This window comes from Giraffa tippelskirchi, chromosome 4, assembly GCF_054371585.1.
Source record: "Giraffa tippelskirchi isolate mGirTip1 chromosome 4, T2T-mGirTip1v1.2.pri, whole genome shotgun sequence".
In the NCBI taxonomy this organism is placed as follows: domain Eukaryota; kingdom Metazoa; phylum Chordata; class Mammalia; order Artiodactyla; family Giraffidae; genus Giraffa; species Giraffa tippelskirchi.
Window position 1 is genome coordinate 16925122 of NC_137278.1, and position 10788 is coordinate 16935909.

Consider the following 10788-nt stretch of genomic DNA (forward strand, 5'->3'; position numbering starts at 1 on the left):
TCCTTCTCCAGGGGATCTTCCCGACCCAGGGATTGAACATGTGTCTTCTGCATTGCAGGCAGATTCTTTACCATCTGGGACACCAAGGAAGCCTACTATTAGGAGACATTCCTAAGTATAAAAACAGGCCAGCTTAAAAAGTATCAACAGATACATGCTTGACTTTATCTTAAACTCTACAGACAATACATTAGAATATGTAATGAGTCCATACACCTTTTCCAAAGGAATATCCGAGACAGAAGCAGCAATAAAGTTATAAATGACAATCATCAATCAGACGAAATAATTTAGATGAAGCTTATCTCTCTCGAAGAGGTGGGGACTAGGCAAGTAAGTGGTTAGGAAGGAAATACAATGTGCTTTTAACTTTGTATGAAAAACAATGTTCAGTTGCATGTTGCTGAACATAGTTGTTTTTCCCAAATAAACCCTCTACTTCAAAGTACTGTCCGAATGCTTTATTAAAACTCCGCTTCTGGCCTTTGTTTTGGAATCTGTTACTTTTGTCGCTGCCTCCTGCTCACTGTCCTCTGAAGCTCCTACTTCTTCCCCGCCGTCCCCTGTCACCTTGGTTGCCCTCAAGCTGGTCCCCTGAAGCCTCAATTGCCTTCCCGCTGTCCTCGGAAGCTGCGATATCACTCCTGTGGTCCTTCTAGCTCTGGCTGCTCCCTGGCCACGGAAGGCTGCCAGCACCTTGAATCATGCCACTTTTCCTATACTAACTGATCCGGTAAGAATATCAAAGCAAACACCCTGCTTTCCTTTGAGAAAGATCATTCCCTTCACTTTGGGATCAGTATCCTCACCCAGTTACTCTTTAAGTTTTTTCCAAGTATAACTAAAGTTTGACATTTGCATTGAGCACTGCAAGATCATGGTCACAAAGCCCACATCCCAGTTGCCCAAGGAGCGCCGGTCTACCGACGTGGCACTGGAAATGTGGGCCAGGGGGGCTGCCAGGGCTTCCAGGGCTCCCTTCTCCTCAATCAGCTTCTCGGCTGACTGCTTGAAGTGACCAGTTGCAATGGGAGGCACCACATCCAAGAACCTGATGACATCTTCCCTAGAAGCTTTTATTATCTCTGCTGAAGGAACACCTATTTGCTTAAATTTAAGTTCTGGTTTTTGCTCCCCTGGAGCTAACTAGTATTCTTCCTTGTTCTGATAAAAGCAAATGCCAACCCTGGTCCTTCCGGCTCCACCTGTTCACCCAGATTGATGAATGTAGGACTCCACGTCCTTTGGTGGAGAAGTTTGAACAACCAGCCTCAGGGATGTCTAACCTATGTGCAGCAACATTAGTTGCAAAGAAAACTCCAGAATTACCATTTCTAAAACCTTTCAGGGTGATTTCCCTTTGCTTCTGTGGAATTTCTTCATGTAATGACTGGGCATCCTGCCTTATGACCACATTCTGTGACAACTCCTGGGCTTGTTTCTTCATTTCACAAAATATGATAGTGCTCCCCTGATAACCATTGTAGACTTGGATCATGTCCCCTCTAACTGCTGCCCTCTAAGTCCAGTGACACTTGGTAGCTAGCGGCTCTACAGTTATTGCCATTTTCTGTGTCTTTTTACCAATCAGGCCCACTTGTTCATATGCAGATTTCATTAACACTTATATATGAATTTAAAGTTAAATCTGGGAGAATTATCCCTTAAATTATAAAGCGTTTACTATGTAGCATATTTCTTCAAAAGATACAATGACCTCTCCCCTTTGGAATAAATTAAACACATAATAATATTACCTATCAGTTTTTCAAAATATCTTAATTGATGTATATGGAATAATAAAACTTGCTTAATTCAAGTTTTTTCATTATTCATTTAAAAAGTCTTCAGTAAAAAGAAACAAATTGCAATAGCACTATGAATGAAAATAAGCTCTCAAATATTAATAGCAATTTACAGTTCACAAAGTATATTCATGATGCATTATTTTTTACCCTATCAGCAGACTGTAAAGATAAAGCTCAGTGGAACTAATTTATGTGATCAAATAATACATTTTTCAAGCAGTATAGCCCAGAATAGACATTAGCTGTTATATATGCTGTTATTTAAACTAATGTTAAACTTAGTAAGGTCTCAGAGGTGGTGTGAGTCTTTCAGTTCCCGAATTTGAATCATCTTATAAACTACAATCATCTGGTAAATAATTAAGTGCCTCAGAAAGAAACTGCACTGTCAATTTGGAGAGTTGAATTCATTTTGCATCAGAAAGGATTCTCTCTACTTGCCTGTCTTTGGAGAGATGTTCAATTAATCCACAGAGACCATGCTTTGTGAAAGTTTCCTAGCCTGAGAATAAGATAACTCCTCCGAGGATAAGATAAAATGACAAAATAGATTCAGATCCAGACATACAGATTGTCTTGTGCATACCGCCCTTGTGTTTAAGCAGAGAGTTTATTCACAATTCAGCCGGAGCAGTTAACTCTTTCATGCAATTAAAATAGAAACTAAATTAATCTGAATCACATTAATCTCTGAGGGTGATCAACATATTTTTAGGAAGAGATTTACCCCATCAGTGTACTGTGTGAACAAGTTTATTAATAAAGAAAAACTTAGGACTATTATGGTACTACACTAAAATAACTCAAGATATTTTATGATAGTTGTCTCTGGAGTTTTCCCAGATAGTAACACTGACTTCTTTTGATGTTAAGTCCAGTCTCCAAATAGAGATTTGTTTCAAGGCTCAACTTATTCTGTGATTGACTGTTAAGATTAGGGGAGATGATGAAGGGCAGGTGGCTGAACTTTGCCACATCACAAATGGGAACACAGAGCAAGGAGGTGGCTGCCCCAGGTTATCCACCTGGTGTCAGAGATGCCACTGGGAACCAGCTCTTCGAAATCTCTGCTTGATATTTGTTAATGAAACCCATTCACAGGAACAGATGTAGACCAGCCCGTCTTTCCTAAATTTGCCTAAAGTGAAAGTGAAAGTCGCCAGTTGTGTCCAACTCTTTGCGACTCCATGGACTATACATCCTACGCAATTCTCTAGGCCAGAATTCTGGAGTGGATAGCCTTTCCCTTCTCCAGGGTATCTTCCCAACCCAGGGATCAATCCCAGGTCTCCAGCATTCCAAGAGGATTCTTTACCAGCTGAGTTAAATGCATTTTCAATCAACTCTCTAATTAAATACACATCTTGAGGCTTCACAGCTGTGATGCTGGGGAAGAGTCCTGAGGGCTCCGTGGACAGCAAGAAGATCAAACCAGTCAATTCTAAAGAAAATTAACCCTGAATATTCATTGGAAGGACTGATGCTGAAGCTGAAGCTCCAAGACTTTGGCCACCTGATGTGAAGAGCCAACTCATTCAAAAAGACTTTGATGCTGGGGAAAATTGAGGGCAGGAGGAGAAGAGGGCAACAGAGGATGAGATGGTTGAATGGAATCATCCACTCAATGGACATGAGTTTGAGCAAACCCCGGGAGATATCGAAGGACAGGGAAGCCTGGGGTGCTGCAGTCCATGGGGTCGCAAAAGAGTCAGACATGACTGAACAACAACAACAAAAAAACAAAATACCTGTTTTCTCAGTTCTCTTGCACTATACCTTTGGAGGGGATGCAGACATTGAAGGTCACTGATACCACATTTCAAGGAAAAAAAAAATCAGTGAACAATGTCAATAGGTTGGTATTCACGCTCTTTTACCATTTTCACAGAGCAGACCAGTCTTTTATATCCTCAGAATGTCTTCTTAAATAATAATAAACGTTATTCTTCAGATCTGTAGAGTGCTTTGCATATCCATCCCATTTTACAGGACTTTGGTTTCATAGATAGATGACTAAAACAGAAAAGTGGTTTGGAAACAGAGCACTGCTGTAAAAAAGACCTAAAGCATGAGTTTTTGGGTTTTTCATGGGGCAAAGGGGGAGGCTGGAAGGATAATGAGGACCTTATTGATGAAGGCAGAAAGTGCAAGGATAAAACTGATACCAGAGGCTTAAAAGATGGTGCCCCATGTTTTGTAGTAATGAAACAAGTGGCAATACAACTGTTTGCATTTACCTAAGGAAAAAAGTGTACCAAATTAACCTGCACATGCAGATAACATTTCTAGGCAGAATATTGCAAGTGCCAATTGGCTTCTGTTGGTTGCATATGATAAGATATAGAAAGACGAAATTGAGCAAAAGAGAGAACTATTCAGTATGCGAACAGAATTTCCAATCCAGACTTACGAGGTCGAAAAATAAAACTGTCTAATATTTCCAGGCTCTCCGGCTCGCATCAGACTCTCAAAATAAAAGTGGTCTCAGGGTAAAGAGCAAATCAAATATTCGGTCATAAGACCCTTTGTTTAGACCTCAGACTAATAGATTCTCTCAACTAAGAAGAAGCACTTCTACAAATCTCAAAAGTGTTATTTCACTGTAATTGTATACTTGGACAAAAGTGGAGAGAGTTCTCTTGAAATGAATTATAGTCGTGACTTTTGGGACATGGAGTGAATAACAATCAGATTTATAGAAGGACCACAAAAAGTTTAAAGGTGTTGCACAAGATTGGACTAAAGGGGCATAAATCATTAAAAAAGATAAGATACCTCTGGAGTTCTCAATTTTCTACAGTCAAGGAGTGTGAGAAAACTGGTCTGATGAGAACATGGGCTATTTCTTATGGGAAAGAAAGTGTTTCAGAGGGAAGCATCCTGAGAGGGTGAAACCCCAAACCATGGAAAATCATGAATTGGAGAATTACTTTTGAGGGACAGTTCAGTTCAGTTCAGTCCCTCATTCGTGTCCGACTCTGCAACCTCATGGACTGCAGTTCGCTAGGCCTCCCTGTCCATCACCAGCTCCGGGAGTTTACTCAAACTCATGTCCATCAAGTTGGTGATGCCATCTAACCATCTCATCCTCTGTCACCTCCTTCTCCTCTCACCTTCAATCTTTCCCAGCATCAGGGTCTTTTCCAGTGATTCAGCTCTTTGCATCAGGTGGCCAAAGTATTGGAGCTTCAGCTTCAGCATCAGTCCTTCCAGTGAGTATTCTGGACTGATTTCTTTTAGGATGGACTGATTGGATCTCCTTGCAGTCCAAGGGACTCTCAAGAGTCTTTTCCAACACTGCAGTTCAAAAGCATCAATTCTTTGGCAATCAGCTTTCTTTATAGTCCAACTCTCACATTCATACGTGACTGCTGGAAAAACCATAGCTTTGACTATAGGGCCTTTGTCAGCAAAGTGACGTCTCTGCTTTTTAATATGCAATCTAGGTTGGTCACTGCTTTTCTTCCAAGGAGCAAGCATCTTTTAATTTCAAGGTTGCACTCACCATCTTCAGTGACTTTGAAGCTCAAGAAAATAAAGTCTGTCACTGTTTCCATTGTTTCTCCATTTATTTGCCATGAAGTGATGGGACTATATGCCATAATCTTTGTTTTTTGAATGTTGAGCTTTAAGCCAACTTTTTCACTCTCCTCTTTTACTTTCATCAAGAGGCTCTTTAGTTCCTCTTCGCTTTCTGTCATAAGGGCATAAGGGTGGTGTCATCTGCATATCTGAGGTTATTGATATTTCTCCTGGCAATCTTGATTCCAGCTTGTGCTTCATCCAGCCCAGCATTTCACATGATGCACTCTGCATATAAGTTAAATAAGCAGGGTGACAATATACAGCCTTAACATACTCCTTTCCCAATTTGGAACCAGTCCATTGTTACATGTCCAGTTCTAACTGTTGCTTCTTGACCTTCATATAGATTTCTCAAGAGGCAGGTCAGGTGGTCTGGTATTCCCATCTCTTGAAGACTTTTCCACAGTTTGTTGTGAGGGACAGAATTGGGCTTAACCTGCTGCCCTGATAGATAATCAGCTGGATTTCAGAATTGCTATGGACCAGTGACCTCGGTGCTCCTGTCTCTACCTTTTCTATTCAGTGCCCATTGCAGTTACCATGTCCCTCTCTCACCATTGTGTGTGTGTGAAAGGCAAATTGCATGTCTTTTTAATTCACAAATCTCCACATCAAAAAGAGAAGCATCCACAGAACCTGTACCATATCTAGGTCTGATATAGACCATGAGATCATGAATTTCAAACTCAGTGATGTGACTTGACGAGTCAGGGTGGGAGTCTTGTTAGGGCCTGAGGGTGTTTTGCATATAGAGGTGTGTGAATCTTTGGAGCTGGACTGTGAACTGTTGTAGGTTGTTGCAAAAATGGTACCTTATGAATCAAACCCCCCAGTACCCTACTCCCTTGTATAATCAACTCTCAAAGTTTCTGGGTTTGGCTATGGAAATTGCTCTGGCCATCAGGTATCAGAAAATACATTTCAGGCATATGCTTAATAAGCTGCTAATGTGTTGGGGTCTTGCCTTTCTGGAAAGCTGCTACCACCATGTGAGGAAGACCAGTCCAGACCAGCCTTCTTAAGAATAGAACACTAAGCAGAGAAAGTCCCAGTTGAGCCAGTCTCAAGCTATGCTCTAGATAAATGTTATCATATAAGGTACCTCATGTGAATCCAGCAAAAGCAGCACCAGCCAACCCAAAGAATCACGCAAATGATAAATCCTTATTTTAAACCCTAAGATCTGGGGCAGTTTCCTTCTCAGGAAGAGGTTACCAAAGCAGTCTTTCAACAGCAACAGAAGAGGGTAGAATAAAATGAGTAACATCTTCAAAATCATCATGGGAAAAATTATGTTTGACTTGAAATCCTATTTGTACTTAAATCACCATTTAAACAAAAGTATAGAATAACACCATCAGATAAATACATTATCAAAAATTTTCTTCTCATATACTCTTTGTTGGAGGATGAATTCCAAAAAATGAGGAATTAACCATGGAAAAGGAAGAGATGGGTTCCAAGTAAAAAATATTTAAACCAAAAGAAATAAAAAGCAAGTAGGCAAATTCTCAGGATGATCATGAAAGGAAAGGCTACGGGAACATCTATGCACAGACCTAGCTCAGTATAGGAGGGTGATTAAAAGATTCCTAATGAATGTTTTCATATTGTTGTTGTTCAGTCGCTAAGTCATTTCTACTCTTTGTGACCCCAGGAACTGCAGCACGCCAGGCTTCCCTGTCCTTCACCATCTTCCAGTTTGTTTGACCTCTTGTCCATTGAGTCAGTGATGTCATCCAACCATCTCATCCTCTGTTGTTCCCTTCTCTTGCTGCCTTCAATTTTTCCCAGCATCAGGGTTTTTCAGAGTCAGCTCCTCCCTTCAGGTGGCCAAAATATTGGAGCTTCAGCTTTATCATCAGTCCTTCCAATGAATATTCATACATATATATGGAAGAGTTTACCCTTCAGTTAGGAATGTGTAGAATTCTATGACTACTTTGATTTCTAATTAGACAAAGCGATACAATGTTAAAACAAAAAAGAAAAATTACACAAAGGAACTTTAGCATCATGATGCACAGAAATCATCACTATTGAGGGAAAGGGGTTGTGGGGGTGTTGGTGTGAGGGTGCATGTATAGACATGTCTGCATTAAGAGTGGGGATTGTCAGAGAGCTGATTTCTCATCTTACACTTTCGGAAGTCAGTAGATAATACCTAAAAAGGAAAAATCAAGGCATAGATGCATACGGATGCCCTATAGAAACATGTGGGTTATCCCAGGAAAAATCAGTTAGCCAGGTTGAAAGTGGCCTCCTCTATAAGGTGGGAATAGAAGTGAGAGAGGTGGATACAGTCTGTTGTTTCTGTTAGAAACATTACAAAGCTACTTGACTCTAAAAACGATGTGCTTGAACATCTTTGACTACATTAAAAGAAAATTTTATTATCTGAACATCTGCGTTTGTGATTAAAATTCACAATCACTACAGAAGTTAATGGTTCTTATTTTTCTGGATGAGCCTATAGTCCAAGGATGCTTTGGGGAAAGGGATAAGAAATAACAGGAGGGTAGCACATGGCCCAGAAAATGGAAACTGTGGAAAGAGTGGAGAACATTATCTTTAACAATTTGTTTATTGCATGTCCAGGTTGGAGAGAGAACACTGTAGGGCATAGACACTTCAGTGCAAGTTTCACGACCTTCTGGAGCTAAAGACTGTAAGTGAGCAGTGGGAGAGAGAGATTCTGAGGACGGGCTCAGACTTCCCTTCTATATCATCTTTTGCAGGATGGCTGAAATCTAAGCCATGAACAGAATTTATGCAAGTTGATCAGATGGAAGGAGTTTCTCCAGCGGCTCAAAGGTGAAGAATCCTCCTGCCAATGCAGGAGATGCAGAAGACGTGGGTTCTATCCTTTGGTCAGGAAAATCCCCTGGAGGAGAAAATGGCAACCCACTCCAGTATTCTTGCCTGGGAAATCCCATGAACAGAGGAGCCTGGCGGGATACAGTCCATGGGGTCACAAAAGAGTAGGACACAGCTTATCAACTAAACAATAACAACAAATGGAAGACTATAAGGTCATGAAAAAAGTGAGAGTTAGTAGCTCAGTCGTGTCCAACTCTTTGGGATCCCATGGACTGTAGTCCACCAGGCTCCTCTGTCCATGAATTCTCCAGGCAAGAGTACTGGAGTGGGTTGTCATTTCCTTCTCCGGGGGATCTTCCTGACCCAGGGATTGAATCCCGGTCTCCTGCATTGCAGGCAGATTCTTTACCGTTTAAGCCACCAGGGAAGCCCCATGAGGTCATGAAGCAAGGGATAATTAAAACTTAACTGCTGAAGGAAGAAGACAAGCAGTCTTGAAGGCGCAGGAGGAAAAATGAAGAGGGGAAAGGCCAAGGAAGCAGAAGTGAGATGGGCAGAGAAGGATTCATGTAGCTCCCAGCCCAGGTGAAGAGCCCACGGAGAACAGCAGCTGCTGCTCAGGACTCATGCCCGGTTTGCAGTCTCTATTACAAATGAGATCACTTCAATTAAATAAGTGTATGTGGCATAATCATGTGCTGCCACCCCTTCATTTTCTAAATTGCTGTCCCCAGGACAGAGGTCAGAGAGCAGAAAGAACATCTGCTGTAAAATAAATCAAAGAAGCTCTGGTTGACTGCTCCTGCTTCCGCCAAAATGTTTGCTGGTTTCAGCAACCCCCTCTCAGGCAGAACAGCCTGCTTAGTTCCCCAGGAACCTCAGCCAACTTCTCAGGTATGTCCAAGTCACGCATCGATCCATTCCCTTATTGAACAACCATTATTGATCACCTGCTATGATAACCGGCACAGTTTCTGCACTCATGGACAACATTATTCCAGAGGGTGGACACAGACAACAAACAAGTAAACAAACAAGGGACACATCTGATAGTGATAAATGTTATGCAGGGAATTAAAATAGCAGGGAGCAGTTAGAGAGAGGACAATGAGCTTTGTTAGGCAGCCTTCCAATATTGCTTCTGGGGAGCCCTATCTCTTGGTATTCACACTCTTGTGCAGTTCTTAATTCTTGAGTTTAGACTAGTAATTAATTGCCAGAAATAAACTAGAGCAAAAGTTATAGAACATCACTTCTATTAGGCATTCATGCTCAGTCGTATCAGACTCTTTTCTACCCTATGAACGGTAGCCTGCCAGCCTCCTCTGTCCATGGGATTTTCCAGGCAAGAATACTGGAGTTGGTTGCCATTTCCTTCTCCAGGGGATCATCCCAATCCAGGGTCTGAACCCACCCATGTCTCCTGCATCTCCTGCGTTGGCAAGTGGATTCTTTACCACTGAGCTACCTGGGAAGCCCTCCTTCTATTATTAGGCTATCAAGGAATATGACTTCAACTTGTTCAAACACTCTCTTTGCCTGTTCTCTCGGGTTTGATCTCAAGAAAGCCACCATGCTCTGAGATTCCCTTAGGAGAGGCAAGGAAGTGAGGGTGGCCATCAAGGAATGGAGGCCATCCATTCAACATCCCTGAAGCAACCAAATATCCCAGTAACCACATGAGTGAGCTTGGAATCAGATCGTCAGCCGAACCTTCTGAAGAGGCAGTCTGCAACCCCTGTCAGCGTTTTCCTTGCAAGCTTGTGAGAAATCCTGAAGCAAAGGACCAGCTACATTGCAGAGCCATGGAAACTAGTCCCTTTTCAATAGAATCACACCCCTTCAAAAAAAAAACACAAAAACAACACAGGGTTTATATTACATATGCAATTTTCCTTGGAAATCTTAATATCTGTATAGTGATGAGCCTTCTCATTCAAAAATATGAGTTTGTTTCCATTTGGCATACTTGTGTTTTTCTGTCCCTCAGGAGTAATTTTTAAAATTTTCTTGTTGTAGATAACATACATTCCCAAGTTCATTCTTAAGTATTTTGTTTTGTTGTTTTCGTTCATATGTTTTATATGTGTGTGTATATGTGTTTATGTTTATATATATTTATATATGTTTTCATATGTAAACTACATATTTCATTATTTTAATAAACTTCTTCTTTATTATAAAGTATGCACACCCCTTTATTAGCTTGATTTTCTTACTGTTTACAGCACTTTTTACCTAGGAATATAAGCATATCATCCACAAGCAGTCAGTTTTGTTACCTGTTTACAAAGTTGTATGTCTTCAGTTTCTTCCTCTTATCAAATTGCATTGGCCAGAACATCAGGAAGTAGTCATCAGAAAATATCTTGCAAGGTGCAGGGTACATAAAAATAAACTAGATCTTTGAGGTCACTGTCCTCACAGGGTTGAATGAAAGACCGGAGCTTGAAGAGAAAGATCCTGAATAAATGGGATCACTCACTCACCCAGATTCCCTTTCCTTTAGGGTATGTTGCCCTAGCTGTCAGCTATTACATAATTATTTAGGAATTTTGGTCTCTTTCCCCCCATA

The 10788-nt window shown here is 41.1% G+C and overlaps 1 pseudogene; it reads right to left on the bottom strand.

Moving 5' to 3' along the window:
• Positions 1–325: 325 nt before the first annotated feature.
• Positions 326–1618, bottom strand: LOC145545584 (nucleolar RNA helicase 2 pseudogene; annotated as a pseudogene).
• Between the last annotated feature and the right edge of the window lie 9170 nt (positions 1619–10788).